General features: G+C 43.8%; 1 long non-coding RNA gene across 3 annotated transcripts in view; it reads right to left on the reverse strand.

The window, feature by feature from the left end:
- LOC123597023 overlaps positions 1-19628 on the reverse strand; it is a 47716-nt gene that overhangs the window by 21761 nt on the left and 6327 nt on the right. For 2 of the 3 annotated variants that reach the window (XR_006711921.1, XR_006711919.1), the window contains exons 3-5: positions 19128-19628; positions 12341-12519; positions 1209-1285 (exon numbers count right to left, since the gene is read on the reverse strand). The exon at positions 19128-19628 is cut by the window's right edge and continues 982 nt beyond it. This is a non-coding gene — a long non-coding RNA (uncharacterized LOC123597023). Of the gene's footprint in view, positions 1-1208; positions 1286-12340; positions 12520-19127 lie in introns of those variants that run through there. The other variant, XR_006711920.1, reaches the window with a different exon arrangement.

A 19628-nucleotide genomic window follows, 5' to 3' on the forward strand; every position in this document is an offset into this window, starting at 1 on the left:
CAAGCCCACGAGCCCATCAGCACCACCCGCCGGTGCCCGGTTAGTGCCAAACACATGCGCGGTCTCCCGGAGGACCTGCCTTAGGAGACTCTGGAGCCGGGCTTTCCCGGCATGGCAGGTTGGCAGGTAGTTACAGCTCGGCTGGTCTCCCAGCAGGGAGTGGGAGTATCCAGGCTCACTCCCTGGTCTCCCCTGGCCTGTTTCAGTTCTCTGTGCATCTGTCCGAGTGGCTTCTAACACTGTGCTCAGGACAGGAAATGAGCCCACCCCTGGCTCTCTGGCCAAAGTTTTCAGAAAGGCGGCTCCTGTCTCTGCGGGGCTCAGGAATACCCTGATCACAGAGGTTGCCTTCCTTTGTGCCGAACACGGTCCCGGAAGCACCTCCTGCACTAACGCTTTCACGGTTCTAGACATTTCTAGAAACATCTGCTGGATTACACGGAAGATGGGGCCAGTGCCCTGGCATTGGGAAAGAGTGTGCCAGGGCCCTGCCTTGGGACCACACTCTCTCTCCAGCCCCGAAACCCAGCTCTCCTTCCCACAGGTGGTGGGCTTTCTTCTAATTATCATCCAGAATATCCTGATAGACACCCATATGACCAGTTTATGGCCGGCTGTGCCTCTCCCCTCCCCACTTAAGAGGAAAATCAGCATCCCTGAGTTCTTTTGGACTAGAAAGGATTTGTGATTTTAGTAACTATCTGAATTAGAATTACATCTTAAATATATTCTTTGCACTTCTCACATACTTTTTCCTGCTCGGGTTTGAGAACCACTGGTCTGGAGAACACATTGCATTCTGTTCATTCCTATTACTTCTTCTGGTGTTTTCTTATAAAGAAAGAAATTGTCCAGTTGGTACATGCTCATGAAATGCCAGAGTGCTCTTGGGGGTAAAGGAGGGAGACAGACTAGGACAAACCAATAATCTAAATTAAGCCCAAGACGCTCTAGGCTAAGGTCACTCTGAGAACTGAATAGAGCTTTCTTTCTGCCAGGCCCATGTAATGATGGTTGTACTGTTCAGTTTGTTATAAAGAATGTTTTATTTATGTGAACTTGACTATCTGAATCTAAGTATTTAAAACTCCTATGAGAAAAAAAAACCTAAAAATTATGTGGCATTCTTAGCCATTTTATATCAACACATTTCGGATGAAAATATACTGGAAATGTTTTAATACTTGTCTTTATTATTATTTTCCTTTTGAGTGCCAAGGTCAATGTTTGGGAGATCTCTTTCATTTTGTTGCTTATCCTAAGCCCACTCTAGCCAGAAGCTTGGCTGAAAAATAAATGTTTGGGAGATTTGTTTTATAAACTGCATTAAAGCACACCAAGTTAATATTGCCACGTATCTTCCTTTTCCCCAAATGTGGCCTTGTTTTGAAGCCCCACAAATAAAAGTTCACTGCTAAGGATAAGTTCAGAATGAAGGTCTCTTTACCCTGCCTCTTATCAAACTACAGTTTGTCATAGATTCGACCCTGACATTATGTGGTGAAGACTTTGTGTACATTTTGCTTTTACAGATAAGAAAAAAAATAAACAGGACAGAAAGGATGTTTGGAGTCTTGATTTTTTTTTTCTTTTAGCATTTATTGCTTATGGGACACGAAGCCATGCTTTTCTCTTTTGCTTCCCATTTTGTATATTTTTGTCTTTAATGAGACTATACACAGACTGCCTGAAAAATTCCATGATTCAGAAACAGAAGGCTGGCGTGTCTTTGGGATGATTTTAGGTATTTGAAATTGGCGATAAACTGCAGGATCTGGGCTTTGTCTAGGGAATCCTGAGATAGTGTCTACCGAGGTCTTAAGAGAAATAAAATTCATGGCAATAAAAGTCAATTCAGTAAAATCAGCTGATGTGATTGATTCTCTTCCCCCACGAATTGAGCAGTTATTCAATCAGCTGCTCCTTGAGAAACAATGGTAGTGGCTACAGCTTTCCCAGGATTGTCTCAGTTTTGATTTATGGAAATCTACCTATCTCTAGACCTCTGTCCAAAAAAGAGGATGTGAGCTCCTGGCAATGGACTTATACTTCAGGCTTTGTTTTCTAGCTCCCACCACAAAATGTCTTGTTCATGCAGGAAGATACATGGGAGTTTAGTTTGAATGGTGTATACCCAACTCTGAAGGGTAGCTCTGCCACAGAGAACATGGCTTCCAGGTGGTTCTAACAGGAGGCACGTTCGTGTCATCACGGATGGCCCTTTCATGGTGAATTCATTTCCTCCTGCTGTTGTAACAATGACCACAAATGCAGGGGCTTTATTCCCTTAGAGTCTGGAGAACTATAATCAGCCCGACTGGGATAAATCAAGGTGTGAGCAGAGTTGATTCCTTCTGGAGGCTTTGAGGGGATCATCCGTCCCCTTGCCTTTCCAGTTTCCAGAGGATGCCCACATACCCTGGCTTGTGGGCCCTGCTTGACATCACCTGCACCTTCTGCTTCTGTCTTCACATCTCCAGCTACTCACTCTGATCTCTTGCTTGTCCCTCTTAAGGACCTTTGTGATTACATCAGTCCCACCTGGATGACCCAGGATCGTCTCCCTGTCTCAAAAACCTTAACTGAATCAAATCTACAAAGTCCCTTTTGCCATCTAAGGGGACATTCACAGTTTCTGGGGGTTAGGATGCAGCCATCATGGGGAGGCCATCATTCAGTCCACCACACATGGAACCACAGCGTATTCTAGTCCTTCAAGGCTAGATGAATCTATCAAGTCCTTATTAAGCTGTATATCGAGCAAAATAGCATAAGACACACTTTCTCTCCTTTGGTAATCGGCAACTCAACGGGGGAAGTTAGGACAAACACGGATAAAATGGTGCTGAGCACTTACTGCTTCATGGAGCACCTCTGCCACCCATAAGAATAGCTCTGCAAAAGCAGAAGCCCATTTAGCTCAAGACGTCAGGGAGAACTTCACAGGAGAGGTTCTCTTGAAAGATGGCTTTAGTCTCTGGCAGAAGATTGCTAAAGACTGTCATTTCATGCAAAAGGACAGGTATTAGGAAAGTCACAGACATGGTAGTGGCCAGCAAGGGGATGCCCTTGACTGAAGGGCAAGGTTTTTACTGAGCATCCATGGAAGGCTACATTGATAGATGTCAAGTAGAATTGATCAGATGGGGGAAAAGAATTGAGTGTTATCTTGTTCTTGAGCCGAAGCGTAGAGAGCAGAAGCCTCAGATGATGCAATACAGTTATGGGGGTGGGGGGGGGGGGAGTGGTGAGCCTGGAGAATGGCCCCTGAAAGGCTGTGGGATTAAACCAATCCAAACTTCCCATAGCTTCAGGAAGAGAGGATCTCAGGCCCCAGATCTGACTTCTGTGGTAGATCTTGCCCACGGTCCCTGTGCGGTTCACATGCGTTCTCAGGTGGTATCTGTTTCCAGCTGTGGTAGGCACCCCCCCACCCGCATCAAACACAGGGTGCCCTAGACCCCCCTGTTCCTCATCAACACCCTGGGTCAGGGCAGCTCTCTTGAAAGGGGCATGAGGAGCGTGGTGGTGGTGAGGGGAGGGTTTGGGCAGACACAGGGTGTAAATAAATGTATGAAGCCATTTTGGTTGACCTCCCAGGCCATGGAGGATGTCAAAGCCTGCCGGTCATTCTCTCGGGGGAATTCCTGTGTTCATTTATCCATTTGTTTGTCATTTGACAAAGAATGTTGAGCATGTACTATGTCCCACCCTATGTCTGGGGACAGAACATAAATAGTCTCTCATGGAGCTTCCAGTTTGGTGGGAGAGACAGACCTTAATCAAAGGATTACAGCAGTACCATGGATCAGAATTGTGGTAAGTGCCGGGAGGGAGGCCCGTGGTGTCACAGGGAACTTGTAAGGGGGGGCGTGTGAGCTGGTTGGGGCGTCTGAGTGACTTGGGGAGGGCTTTCTAGATCCCATATGGCTTCACTTGTCCTACTCAAATACTCAAATGTCACCTCCTCAGAGAGGTCTTCTTGACCACCCTATCTCAACTATCACTGCTATTTTTTTTTTTTAATTAAAGCTTATTTATTTATTTTGAGAGAGAGAGAAAGCAGGAGTTGGGGAGGGGGAGGGAGGAAGGGAGGGAGAGAGAATCCCAAGCAGGCTCTGCACTGTTAGCATGGAGCCTGACATGGGACTCAAACCCATGAACCGGAGCCAAAGTTGGATGTTTAACTGACTGGGCCATGCAGGTGCCCCTCAACTATCACTGCTCTTAATCTCTACCATGGATCAGCTGGCTGCGCTGTGTTTACTATGATCTAACACGTGATTATACACACACGCACACATATACACACTCACACATACTCACTCATATACATTCACATACGCACGCTTGCCCCCATTAAATTGTGAGCTCCATGAGGGCAGTAGCATAGTCTATTCTGTTCATGCTCTATCCCCTGCGTCAAGAAGAGTGCCTACACCAACAACTGTTTGTTGACTGAGTGGCTGATTGACAGATTGCATAAATGAATGAAATGAAGTGAGCTGAGATCTTTAGGGGGATAGGAGGCATCAGAATATAAAGGGTTGGGGGCTGTAGAGAGGGATTCAGGCTGAGGAAATGTCATGGGCAAAGGATCTGTGCTGGAGGGAGTATGGCACTGGAGGGAGTTCAAAGACATCACTGATTTATTCGCAAGTTATACTGAGTACCCATATATGCTCAGAACTCTCCCAGACCCTGAGAGTAGAACACTAAGACTAGATCCCTACCTTCAGAGCTTAGAAATTTGGTGGGAGAGGTGTGCAGGCAATAAGCCAGCATACATTATATGCATATATTCAAATGTAATAACGTGTCAGGTAATGATAAATGATGGGAAGTAGAATAGAGAATGGGCTAGAGAGTAGATGAGCAGAAGGTGGGGGGTTTTTAGTCAGAGAAAGCCTCTCAGAGGTGGTGATGCTTGAACAGGGCCCTGAATGAGAGACGGATTAAGTAAGACCAGGGGAAGGGCTGGTCAGGCCAAGGAGGGAGTCTGTACAAAGGCCCAGGGGCAGGATGGCATCAGGGAGGGGGTCTTGAGGAGGCAGGAAGAAATGTACTGGGTGGTTCTGAACGGGAGAGTAGCAGCTTCTGATTTCGTTTTTAAAAGAGGATTGTGGCCGTTGGGTGGGGATCTGCCTTAAGGGCTCAGAGGGACAACTTGGGACAGCAGCTGGGTCACTCTGCAGTGGGCCGGACAAGAGACGTCGCTGGCTGCCTGGATGGGGGGAGTGGGCTGCTACAGAGGACTGGGTTAGAGAGACTCTGAAGCAGGACAGGTGGGTATTTAGGCTTGCCGCGAACCGGATATAGAGACACGGGGCTCTCTCTTGAGGTGCAAGTGACCACAGATACCCTTTATTAAGCTGATTGACAGAGGGGCTGGTTAGCAGGGGGGTTTTGGGGGGCGGTAACCAAAAGTCATCTCTTGGATGTATTAACTTAGAGCCTTCTGTGTACTTCCAGCTGGGGAATCAGTCACTCTGGGTGGAGCTCAGGGGAGTGGCTGGATCTAGGGGTGCAAAACTGGGAAGTGGTGCCATAGAGACAGAATCTGAAGCCACGGGGAGCTGCAGTCACCAAGATACCCCGTGGAGATCTGAAAGGAGGTGAGGTGAAGGATCCGCTGGAGACCCCAATATTTAGAGGCCCAGAAGAGACGGAGCCCGTGTGGTGTGAGGGAAAGCATGCTCATGAGGTGAAGAAAATGCTCCACGTTTGGGGGGACGGAGCATAGACAGCGGAGGGGGGTGGTGCAGGGCCAGCAGGGCATGCGCCAAAGTCAGGTGAGAAGAATAGTCTTGACCTTGATTCAAAATGGTACCGTCTACATCCAGAGAGCTCACTGACCCTACTCATAAAGCCCAGCTCCAGATTCTTTCTGGCTCTTTCTAAAACTCCAGTGGGGGGCGCCTGGGTGGCGCAGTCGGTTAGGCGTCCGACTTCAGCCAGGTCACGATCTCCTGGTCCGGGAGTTCGAGCCCCGCGTCAGGCTCTGGGCTGATGGCTCAGAGCCTGGAGCCTGTTTCCGATTCTGTGTCTCCCTCTCTCTCTGCCCCTCCCCCGTTCGTGCTCTGTCTCTCTCTGTCCCAAAATGAATAAACGTTGAAAAAAAAAAAAAAATTTAAAACTCCAGTGGTCCTGAGAGGCAGTGGAGGGTAACAGACCAGAGTTTCAAGGATCTCGCTGGCAGCCAGTGTCAGGGGGCGGGTGGGGGGGGTGGGTGGTGGTGATGGGTGAGTGGGCAGGGGGTGGCATCAGGCCCTCACACCTCCTTCTCCAACGAGCAAGACCCGCTCTCACCCTGTGGCCCTCTGCAGACCATGCAGGCCCGGGTGGAAAAGCAGGCCAGCGACTTGGGCTCCCTGGGCCTCATTTTTCTCAAACGTGAATTGGGCATGATAATACTAGCTCTTAACTTGCAGTGTTGTGATGAGGGTTAAAGGGCCTGCCAGACAGTAATTATTAACTACGGGCATATTAACGGGTGATGATTTGCCATCCCTTCGAAGAGTCTAAAATTCTGCCACACACCCTGAAAATAGCTATAAAAGAGAAATTCTAAAAATTTTCAAGACTGGATTAGAGGTAGTCTAGCCTCCTGAAATAACCGTTTGGAAGAAGGCAGCACTGAATCAACATGAGGATGGAAATGTGCTCTTGAGTCAGAGGTCTAGCCGGACTCTCAGCTCCCCCACCCAGCAGATGGTTGGCCTTGGACGTGACGCTTGACTGCTTTCCGCCTCAGTGTCCTGGTTGTAAAGTATCACAGCACGCGTGACTCCCTCACGGGGTGTATGAGCACCTAATACGACAATGCACATAGAGTACTCCGCACAGTGTCCCGCACACAGCAAGCACACCATAAATACTGCAGTTAAGGGGTGCCTGTGCAGCTCAGTCAGTTAAACATGCAACTTGGGCTTCGGTCGTGATCTCGGGTTCATGAGTTCGAGCCCTGCGTCGGGCTTTCTCTCTGCCCTCAGCACAGAGCCTGCTTCAGATCCTCTGTCTCCACCTCTCCCTGCCTCTCCCCCCACTTGTGCTCTTTCTCTCTCAAAAACAAATAAACGCTAGAAAAAATTACTATGAGCTCTTGGAAAATATCAATATATAAGTTATTACAATGTGACAATCCTTTATTGTCATGCTCCCTTTACATATGGCCTCCAGATCATCCCATTTATTTGCAGCTTTCCCCCAGATTAAATGGAAGCATAGATCAGGTTACATTTGAAGTCTGCTGAATTTGGTCTTAAAGGAGCCTTCAAAGGAGTGTCAGAGCTATCGTTTGGTTTGACTCCTCATCTCCAGGCTTGCCTGGCTTCTGTATGTGATTTGTAAAGGTAAACTTGTCTTCACTTTGCAGTTCCTGGAGTTCCACCCCCTGAAAATCACAGCTCCGTATTACATTGAGGGGGACTGCTGTTTGGGGAAGACAAACGACATTTTCATGATTAATCCATGCCTTGGGAACCAGTCCCAGAGGGAGGACGGAGAGCTGAGTCCAGTCTTCTGAGCTGTGTTCCTCCACTTGATCTGGATTTGTGGCCATTCAAAGCCACATACCATGGCCTCCCTACAGCAGGACAATGATACAGCAGGCTGTTGGTATGTGATCATTTGGCCACATGGTGGCACTTCACGCCTAGTAATTCTGTTGGTCCTCTTTCCCTATCCCTGAAGGTTTGAAATTCAAACAGAAAGAGAAAGAAGCATGCCCTCTTAGAAGGGCACAGGCACCATTGCCAGAAAGCACAGGGTTCACTGAGGAAAAGGCTCAGCTCTTGCCGTTTTCCCCAGTTCTAAGGGGAAGGCTCTGGTCCCAAATGGAAAGACCAAGAGTTCTACACGCAAGAGCCCATTTTCCAGGTTGTTTTGTTTTTGTTTTTGTTTTTTTCCCCCACAACACTGCACTAATTCCAGGTCCAAAGTAAAATGTCATCTACCAGTGTAGCAGATGAAAGAAAGGGGGCCCCCATGGGCCAGAGTTTGACTTTTTTAGAAAAAGATTTTTCTGAAGATACCACCTGACTTCAAGACAGCCCTCAGCTGCTGAAAAAAAGAATGGGATTATTACCCACCATTTCAATTCTATGACTTAAGGATCTAAATAAATAAATAAATAAATAAATAAATAAATAAATAAAATAAATAAGTAAAAACCGAAAGGGATTATTACCCACTATTTTAATTATTTTCTTGGAGGTTATAGAGACTTGGGCCTGAGTTTGAATACCAGCTCTGACATTAACTAGTTTTGGAGCCTCAAGGAAGCTACTTAACTTTCTCTGTACCTCATTGTTGTCACTTTTAAGGGAGTTCATGATAATAGGACCTACTTTATAGGATTGTGGTAAGAATGAAATAATATTAAGTGGAACCAAATGAGATTGCCAGTATTCAAGTTTTTGGCCCACAGGAACAGCAATTTCATGTAGTTCATGCTTGGGCACATAGTGAGGCTTGGTAGAGTGAGCTATTACTATCACAGCTTGCATGACAAGAAGTCAACAAGCACTTATTGTGAATATTTAGAAATAAACCATGACAAATGAAAATGGAAGCATAGCATACAAGTTCTTGTGGGATGCAGCAAAAGCAGTACTAAGAGGGAAGTTCATAGCAATAAATACCTACATCAAGAGGCAAGAGAGATCCCCAGTAAACAACATAACTCTATGACTTAAGGATCTAGAAAAAGAAGAACAACTGAGCTTAAAGTTAGCAGAAAAAAGGAAATAATAAAGATTAGAGCAGAAATAAATGAAAGAAAATGGAAAACAAAATAGAAAGATTAACCAAACTGTAAATTGGTTCTTTGAAAAGATAAAAAAAAATTGACAAAGCCTTAACTAGACTAACCAAGGGGGGAAAACGAAAGGGCTCAAATCAACAAAATTCTAAATGAAACGAGACATTATAATCAATACCACAGAAATTCAAAGGGTCATAAGAGATGACACAAATAACTGTATACTAACAAACTAGACAACCTAGAAGAAATGGACAAATTCTTAGAAATATACAACTTAACTGAGACTGAAGAAAGAAAGGAATAGAATAGAAAGAAATGAAGAAATAGAAAATCTGAATAGACCAATTACTAGTAAGGAGATTAAATCAGTAATAAAAATTCTCCTAATGGAGAAAAGCCCAGGGCCCAATGGCTTCACTGGTTAATTCTACCAAACATTTAAATAAAAATTAACAACAACATTTTTCAAACTCTTCTAACATATTGAAGAGGAGGGAACACATCCAAACTCATTTTATGAGGCCAGCACCATCCTGATACCCAAACCAGAAAAGGACACTATCAGAAAAATACATACATACATACATACATACATACACACATACTACAGGTCAATATCCTTGATATATATAGATGTAAAAATTATCAATAAAATATTGGCAAATTGAATTTAGCAGCACATTAAAAGGATCATACACCATGATTAAGAGGGACTGATTCCTGGCATGCAAGTATCGTTCAAAATATGCAAATCAATATGACACATCAAATTAACAGATTGAAACAAAAGAATTATATAATCATCTCAAGAGACACAGAAGAAGCATTTGAAAAATTCAACATTCATTCATGATAAAATCTCTCAACAAATTAGGACAGAAGGAATATATTTCAACATAATAAAGGCATATATGAAAGACCACAGCTAACATCATGCCCAATGGTTAAAGGCTAAAAACTTCTTTTAATATCAGGAACAGGACAAGGATATCTACTCTCAACACTCTTCTTCAACATAGTACTGAAAGTCCTAGCGATAGCAACCAGGCAAGAAAAAGAAATGACAGGTAAAAATATGTAAATAAAATAACAATAACAATAATAATAATAGGGAAATTATAAAGAATAAAAGGAAATAAAAGGAATTCGAATTGAAAAGGCAGAAGTAAAATTGTGTCTATTTGCAGATGATATTTTATATATAGAAAATTCGAAAGACTCAACTAAAAATCTATTAGACTTAATCAATGAATTCAGTAAAGTTGTAGGATATAAAACTAGCATACAAAAATCAGTAACATTTCTATATGCTAACAATAAATTTTCTGAAAAAGAAATAAATTCATTTCATTTACAATAGCACCAAAAATAATAAAATATATAGGAATAAATTGAAAGAAATGAAAGATCTCTACTTTGAAAACTACAAGACACTGATGAAAGAAATAAAAAAAAAACACAAATAAATGGAAAGATTGACTATGTTCATGGATTTGAAGAAATAATACTGTTAAAATGTGAATACTACCAAAACCCATCTATAGATTCAATGAAATCCTTGTCAAGATTCCAATGGCATTTTTTACAAAAGGAGAAAAACACTCCTAAAGCTTACATGGAACCACCAAAAACCCCAAATTGCTAAAGAAATCCCAAGAAAGATGAGCAGAACAGGAGGCATCACATTTCCTGACTTCAAGCTCTACTATAAAGCTATAGTCATCAGAACAGTATGGTATTGGCATAAAAACAGACAAATAAGCCCATGAAACAGAATCAAGAGCCCAGAAATAAACCCAAGCATGTATAGTCAACTGATATTTGACAAGGGAGCCAAGAGTACTTAATGGAGAAAAGACAGTCTTTTCTATAAATGGTGCTGGGATAACTGGATATTCACATGTACAGGGATGAAAATGGATCTACATTCCACGCCACCCACAAAATTTACTCAAATGGATTGAAGACTTATATGTAATACCTGAAATCATGAAACTCCTAGAAGAAAACATAGGAACAAAGCACCTTGACATGGGTCTTGGTGATAATGTTTTTCGATGTGACATTTAAAACCCTTAAACACAAACAACAAAATAAAAAATGAACAAGAGAAACGACATCAAACTAAAAAGCACAGCAAAAGAAGTCATCAACCAAGTGAAAAGACAGCCTGCAGCATGGGAAAAAATATTTGCAAACTATACATCTGATAAAGGGTTAATATCCAAAATATATAAAGAATTCATACAACTCAATAGGAAAAAACCCAAACAATCCAATTAAAAAATGGGCGAAGGATCTGAAGAGACACTTTGCCAAAGAAGATGTATAAAAGGCCAACAGGTACCTGGAAAGATGCTGAACACCACTAAGCGACAGGGAAATGCAAATTAAAACCACAGTGAGGTAGCACCTCATGTCTGTTAGAATGGCTATTATCAAAAAGACAGGGGGTGATAAATGCCGGCGAGGATGAGGCTAATGGGAACCTGTAGAGCTTCAGTGGAAAACAGTATGGAGAATCCTCAAAAAATTAAAAATGGTACTACCAAATCATCCAGCAATTCCATTTCTGGGAATATATCCAATGGATATGAAAACAATAACTTGAAAAGATAACTGAGCCCTGCTGTTCATAGCAGCATTATTTACAATGGCCAACTCATGGAAACAACCTAAGTGTCCATCAATGGATGAGTGGGTAAAGAAGTTGTGTTGTGTATACACACACACACACACACACACACACCCTGGAATATTACTCAAACATTAAAAACAAGGAAATCCTAACATTTGCAAAAACATGGATCGTCCTAATATGGCATTAAGCTATGTGAAATAAGCCAGACAAAGAAAGACAAATACTGTATGATCTCACATATATGTAAAATCTTAAAAAAAAAACAACAAAAAAAAACCTCCTAGAAAAGGAGATTAGACTTAATGATTACCAAAAGTGGAGGATGGAGGGAGGCGAAACTGGAAGAAGAAGGTGGTCCAAAGGTACAAATTTCAGTTATAAGATAAATAAGCATTAGGGGTGTAAGTTACAACATGATGATGGTAACTAACACTGCTAGACAGCATATAGGAAAATTGTTCAAGGAGTATATCCTGTGAGTTATCATCACAAGAAGAAAATTGTTTTCCTTTTTTATTTTCTTCTTTTTATTGTATCTCTATGAGAACTGGCTGTTAGCTGACCCTATTGTGGTGATCATATCAGATGATATATAAATCATCCCATCATGCTGTATACCTTAAACTTCTATTGTGATGTATGCCAATTATTCCTCAATAAAACTGCCAAAAAAAAAAAAAAAAGCCATCACCCTGTCTTCTGGAAATATTTTCCTGAAGATTCTTATTGCTAAGTACCCTATTCAGCTGCCGTATGCTAAAATTCCAAATATGAAAATATGCCTGAAAGAAATCTGGCTCTGTTTCACAGCCCTACCTGTAGCCAAGTAATCTCTACCTCAGGCTGTCAATGAGATATTAGTCCCACTGGGAGGAAATCAAGGCCAACGTCGCGGCACCCATGGTGTGAGTAAAGGAAAGCGATGCAGAACTCACCCCTCCGACAGAGCACCCTGTACCTTGGGCTGATACTGAAATTCCTCCTCGGTCTCTCTGATGCACTCACATCAAAGTTTATCTCTTCTATGTTCCAGTGCCTCTTAGCAAGCCAGGTGAATACTAGCTAATGCCAGTTTCTCCCTCTTGGGCTCACCAAAAGTAAGGCAGCTACACCCCTAGAAATGCAAAAACAAACACAAACCAGATAATGGTGATATTTTATCAGAGAAAAACCTTCCTCCCACATCCTCTTTCCTTTGCTTCTTGCGGCTTTTTCCTCAAACTGTACAGATTGGTCTAGTAAACTCCCTATGGTATCTCACCTTCCCCCTTGTCATGTGCAAAATGAAAACTTGTGCTTCTCGTTACACATAAGTCACAGACTGTAGACCACAAGAGATGAGAGTGTCTTACAGGGCCTCACTGTGGGTCACAGAAGATGTGTAAAGGAGCATGCATTTACAGACAGACGTCTAACTTGGGGAATGAGTTTCTTCAATGCACCAAATGGGCTAAAAGTTAAGAAGCCAGATGCAGAAGAGAACATGCTGCATGACTTAATTTGTATGAAGTTCTGAAGTTCAAGAGCCAGCAAAACTAATCTATGAGGATCATCAGAACAGTAATTGCGGGTGGTGGGGCTGATTGAGAAGGTATGAGGTATGTGATGCTGGAGAAGGTTTGTCTTTTTATGTCGGTGGGATTCTGTGAACTACACAGGTGTAGACACTTGTCAAAGCTCACCGAACTGCACCCTGAAGACCAAAAGAAATAGCAGTGAGAAGTGGCCCCCAGAACAACAATGACAGGGTAGGAGCCCCTTTTGTCATGGAAGAGAGGAGGGAAGTTCCTCACTGGGCTGTCCATGCAATTGAAAAACATATAAAACGTCAGCCAACTTTTCAGGCAGTTTCAACATCCAGGGACGTTTTTCTCCACGCATACACTGCCTATGTCTTTTCAAATGTTTACAGAGTATTTACAAAAAGTAGTCCTTTGGGTGGCGGTTGTAATTAGGAAAACTGGCAGTGAAAATTAACACATACCATACAAGAGAGATAATCGCTTCACTGCCATATACAATATTATTATCAAATGGTATTCGCCAAGGAATCCAATTGGTCCATACAAGCTCAATCTCGTTGTTCTAGGAAAGATCGCCCCTTCCTTGTTACCCTTGAGGACGAAGCTGCCACAGCCCACGAATGATATGCCATATGGCACTTAACATCAGAATCGGAATGAGCTTGTGCTTTTTGTGTGAGATACTGAAATTTATTAGAAAATCAGAAAGCCTAATTTCCACCAAGTTCCTGAGACCTGCCATCTGCTGCGTGAGAAAGAAAATGGAGATTTTTTTTTTTAACCATTTACTTATTGTGAAATGTAAGAGTGCTGGCGTGTTTGAAAAAGCAGGGTTGAGGGCTGGGGGTGCAAAAGAGAGAGCCAGAGCAAGCCCACTTGGCAGGGGAGAAAGAAGACTGTCAGCTGAATGGTGGCAGAGGCTTGGGAAGCATAATTATGGAAATCACCTCTTCCAGAGCCTTTTTTTCTCCTCCTGAGCACATGTTCCTTCCACACAGGAATAGCACAGAGAAAGGGCAGCTTTTGAGAACAAGCAGTCTCCATGGCAGAAAGGAAGAAGGGTCTTAAATAAGTACCCGTCTGTCTATTAGGTCTTTCCATGGAGGGGATAGTGTGAGGAAGACAGGAGGAGGGTGACAGACAAGGGAGCCCAAAAGGCCTGCTGGGTGGGGAGGCAAGGAGAGCTTTCTAAGGGGGCTGCAGAAAGAGGGGGAGGCAAGACGGGAGATGGATCTGAGTGGGGGTGGGGAAGGAGAGCCTGCTGAGAGGGGAGAGATCTTTCAACATCGTTTGGAATTTGACTGTATGTGCTGGGTGTGGGGGGTACAAAGATAAAGATGCTTTGTGCTTTAAGGAGGGCATGCCAGATGTCTGGGCATTCGTCTCAGAGGAACGCCTCCGCGCCTGGCATGGTAGGCTCATGAGATGCTGCCATGACATGTGTCACATCCATGTGGCTGTCCTACACCCTCCGTAGAGCAGAGCAGTGCAACCTCAAGGGCTTACCCAACCCCTTGATCCTGTTGTATTTATTTCTACTCTTGTTTTTACACCAAAGCTGGCGTGTCTGTGGGAACTGCCGTAGGCAGTTCACCTTGGACGTGGTTGGTGACTGTGTTTCTCACCTCTGATCACAACCCTGAGGAAATAGACGCCCTAGGAAATAGGTTACCAGAGCCTGAACGGAGTGGGGATGGGGAGGCAAGTAAGGCTCTAAGGCACCAGGGAATCTCATGTTATATTATAGAGTCAAGTTCTGGTCAAGGCAGGCCATTTTTGGACCAGGTCCAAGGGGGTTCAATTAAAGAAGAAGAACTAAAAAGAACTCTCAAAAGGTAAGGCCATCTGCAAGGCAGTCTTCCAGCAGGATCCCAGGGGCATCCCGAAAGTCGGGTTCAGGGTTCTAAGAGTGGTCTGGGGTCACAGGGCCCCCTGACCGGCCACCTGAGAACACATCGCCATCTCAGGCTCTGTACTCCGGAGGTGCTCACCGTGGTGACACCACACAGATAGATGACTGTGATCTGTCACCTGAAAGGATGAATGACTTAGCAATAGCAATAGCCTCCTGGGCTTCCGGAATCCTGGCCTCCCACTTAGGCCAAGCTAGGAAAGAATGCGTCAGAGAGAATTAGACGCCAACTTCTCCGTGGGGGAACTGAGTGGGAGAAGGAGCCAAGTAAGGTTTTGAGTTTGCAGCAAGATGAGGTGGGAAGCAAAAATTAGTCCCAGAGCCCAGTATGATGAGGATGTGCTCATCGTCGGAGCCTTCTCCCACATGAGGGGGGCAGACCGGTGAGGGCTGTCACCTCCCCCGGGGGCCCTGCGGGGCTCTGCTGGCTCCGGGCCCTGGGGCTCCGAGCTGCTGGCATGGTGCTGTTTTGTGTTGGTACCTCTGGGAGAAGTTCAAGTTTCAGGCCGAATCCCCAAGGAATTAGTAATGGGGTTATGCACCCCACGGGGAACCTGGCTGCGGGTCCCATGCAGCAGCTGGTGGGGGCAGCCTTACTTTTTGCTCCCTTGGTGACTAAGAACTCAACAGTTAGCTCCTTGCCTGAAGGCCAGTGAACAGCTCCTGATTTCCCTGTGGATGCCCAGACGCTACAAGACAGGCTTCTGGGGTTGCCAGGGGTTCTTGTGAATGATTGGGGGCTGCCTGATAGTCAGGAGCTTGGTGCTCCCCCACGACTGCTTTTGCCTGAAGGCAGCTACTGCAGCAACATGGTAAGACCCTCTCAGCACCCTCTGTCCTCACTTCCCCTCGTCTTCCATTTGTTGAACACCGATTGTTATCTAAGAAAAATGGCTATCGTTTCCTGAGCATTCGCTACGTGTTAAGTGCCTCACCCCTATGCTCTCATTTAATCCTTGCTACAACCCATTGAGGAAGGGGCCACTGTTATCCCATTTTCCAGAGGAAACAACTGCGGATGAATGAGATTTGCTGAAGGTCCAGGGTCAAGCAGCTGCTAAAATGTGGGGGTGGCTATCCACCTGGGTAGCTGGAATCATCACTCTATAATCCTAAGAATAGTACTACAAGAGAGTAAGCACTATTATTTCACTTTAGCTCTTAAGCAGACAGGGCTCAGAGAGGTTAGGTAATTTACCCAAAGCCACGAAGCTGTAAGGCCCAGAGACTGAAAGCCATCTGGCTCCAGAGTGCAAGCTATTTCCTCTAAGCTGCACCCCCTCTCTGGGCTGAGGCTGTATTACATGATGGGGCTCCCTCCCCCAGCCAACAGATGGCAGGCCCGGGGAGCTGGATTGGATATGGAACATGCAGAGATCTTTACAGGAGAAACACTTAGCTAAACTTAACATTTTCTGACTTTTTTAAAAAAGGAAACAATTACTTCTTTTGAACACTGATGTTTCTTAAAGGTACCATAGCTACTATCCAAGTGGCCCTCAAAAGATTTGGATGCCGCCAGCCAATGAGCGTCCCGACCTGCTTGACGATCTAACTAGTTTAATGGTGGTAGTTCCTGAGTGTTAGAGAATTTGGGTGCTATTTGTCATTCTCCCCCATTCGAATCGGGCCCTCCAATGTATAAAGAGTATGTCTTAGCGAGACTATCTGTGAGCTGGTGTGTGAGAAGCAAATACAAAAGACCTCTGACGTGTGCAGGACCAGCCTGTTGTTTGTCTCTTCTTGGTCTCCCCAGGGGCAGAGACAGTCCTCCGATGGTAGCATTTAAGGGAAAGGCATATTTATAACTCGCGGAGGGTGAGAGGGCTGCTCTCTGACCTAAATGCTCGGAGCCCCCAGATGCTTATCTATGCCACTGGCTTCAGAGACCATTGAACGCCTAAGACCAAGTGCTGAAGTGCATGTCCCAGTGACCCTAAATTCATTGAATTTTGAGATACATTATCCCACACAGTTATAACCCACCAGCAGACCTCTGGGTTCCCTTATGCCTTGGTTTTCTTTGTCATACACTAGGAGGCTTAGGCAGCAGGCAAGATATTTTCATTGGCCTCCGCACTCTTCTGCAAACATTGCTAGGATAAACAGTTGCTATCTTTGTTAACATTGAATTGATTTTAAATGCCTGGAGGTATTTAAAAATTTTCATGGCTTTCAAACTCGAGGCTTTCATTCAGTACTTATTTTTTCTATAAGAATGTATCAAATATCTACTCAGTGTCAGGTACCATCTTGGTACTTTAGTTGAAATACAGATCAATTACACCTACACCCCGAGGAACTTGTAATTTAGCAAAGGAGAGGGGAAAATATATGTAAAAATGATGTGCGTGCTTGTGTGTGTGTGTGTGGGGGGGGTGATAGATACGTAGATAGATAAATAGGAAATATGTATGTGCACATGCAATATGACATAATATAACATACATAACATAATATAACAACCCTGTGGTGATGACGACAAGGAGAGTCCAGCGGTGAATCTGGGACACAGGGAATGCCAGCCAGTATCTGACAGAGGAACAGGGATGGGTTCTAGAGACAAGGCAACAACCGAGCCAAGGCTTGCCACACAGTGACAGAGCAAAAGGGCAGGAAACACCATCAGAGAAGTGCCCTCCGTATTTGGGGAGAAGAGAAAGGCATTTTGGGTAATCCTAAAGCAGCAGTGGTAGGGATAATGGAAACATACATTCAGAGGCTTCTAGAGAGTGCTTTGAATGGCAGACTACAGAGTGGTCTTGTAAATGAGTCACACACATGTGGTGGACAGGTAGAGCCAAGAAGAGGTGGAGTGAAGGGAAAAGACTACAGTTTGCTGTGGAACTGAAAACACAGCCAAGCATGGCGTCCATTCCGTTTCCAGAAAGAACTGTTAGAGCTGAGACCCCTCTCCTTCCTGTTGGCACTGGCCTCTTTTCCTTTAAGAAATCCCCATGTATAAACCTCCAAACTTATAAGTCTTGGGCCTGATGTTTGTGAGAGAGAAAATTTTTTTTTAAATGGAATTCCCTTGATGTTTTCAAATATAATCCAGTCACCACAGCCCTTAGTTTAGGTGTCCCCATGCTGTGGAGACGGGTGGCCTACATGGCTGCACTGCCCTTCACCAGGCAGAGGTATTTATAAGCCCTTTTTTTATTTAAAAAGTTTTTTTTTATCTGAAGAAGGGAAAAAGGAAGATAACAGATTAAGGGGCACACCAGGTAGAAAACTGTTAAGCCCATTGTTCTTTCTTTATTATTGTTTTTATCCTCTCTTTATTTTCCTTCACATTTTATATCTTCTTCTACAAACATGCCCATCCCTGACTCACTTTTATAAAGAAAATTGTCCTTTCACTGCCTTTGTGACATGATATGACACGAGTGCCCTTCCTCATCCCCAGCTCTAACCCCCAACCGCATGCACCTGTTGTGTTTTTGAACTCTTTGTTCTAACCAAAGGATTTCCTTTTTTGGAGACGATTACCTGGAACCTCTTTTTTTTTTTTTTTTTTTTTTTAATTTAAACCCAAGTTAGTTAACATCTACAAGGAACCTCTTCTAATTCTAGCCTGATTTCAAATTTAGCTCCTTAGGTTTTCTCTATGGAAATGGCTTCCCTTTAAGTTGGGAGAAAAAGCATAACTATCAAAGAAGTAAACTCAGGAGAAACAGGGAAAAGGTGTAATTCATTTCTTCCAGAAGATGCCTTTGCAGTTCTCCTAAAAGACACCATTCAGATGTCTACAACTGGGGATTTCATGCTTCATTATCCCTATTTTCCCTCTCGTTTTGTGTTCTAGTATGGATTTATCAACACCTGTCTTCAATCTCTTGTGATAGAGAAATTTGGTGAAGAGACCTGGGAAAAACTGAAGTAAGTATATTAAAGGAAAGATGGAGAATCCCTGGGGACAAGCCTCCAGTGTTTTGAAGGTCATGGGTTTTTACTAACCTTTTGATGAAGATGGCTATTACTAGGGACATCAATTTAAGTACCTTAAACATACCAACTAGATACAGGAAACATCTGCTCTACCATATCTATCATTAAGGAAGGTATCAGTCTTAATGACTAAGCAGCTTTAAAACAGGGTCCCTATGTGAATGATTATTCTACCTTTAATTTCATGAATGAATTCCTATTTCCTCCTTTTGATCATGGAAGAGAAAGCAACTACATTATTTCCATCGCACATAAATGGAGCTGTTGAGATCCCACAGAAGATGGGTAACCCTTTTGAGTTTAGCCAGAACCCCTGTATATGTATTCTTTAGTTACCTGTTACAGTTTTTCCTCTCGGCTGCCACCCAGCAAAGGCTGAACACGGTTAATTACATCTCCTTGTGGTCTCCTGTCTGATTCCTGTAACCTTGTACTGTCCTTCTGCTTCTTGGAGGCTCCCAGCCTCTAAGTGTTAGAGGACTGGGCTAAAGGGTCTCCTAGGTCTCCTGGTTCTTTCAAGAGGGAAGAGTAAAAAAAAATGGAAAAATGATTGGCATCTTTCATTAATCAATGGCATGCAAATCGAAACAATTTGGTGCTGCTTTGTCTATTAAATCTACAAAACATTGAAGTGATAATAAGCAATTCTGGTTAAGATGTAGCAAAATGGGTAATTGCTGATGGCAATGTGAGTCAGTGCAGCCCTTTAGGAAAGCAATTTGACAATATGTACCAGAAGCTGGGAAAATGATAAAATCCTTTAAAGCAGTAATTCTTGAGAATTTATTCTTGGGAATCTAGTCCCTTAGAAACAAACATATCCACACACACTCACAC

The sequence above is a fragment of the Leopardus geoffroyi genome, chromosome A1, assembly GCF_018350155.1.
Source record: "Leopardus geoffroyi isolate Oge1 chromosome A1, O.geoffroyi_Oge1_pat1.0, whole genome shotgun sequence".
Lineage (NCBI taxonomy): Eukaryota > Metazoa > Chordata > Mammalia > Carnivora > Felidae > Leopardus > Leopardus geoffroyi.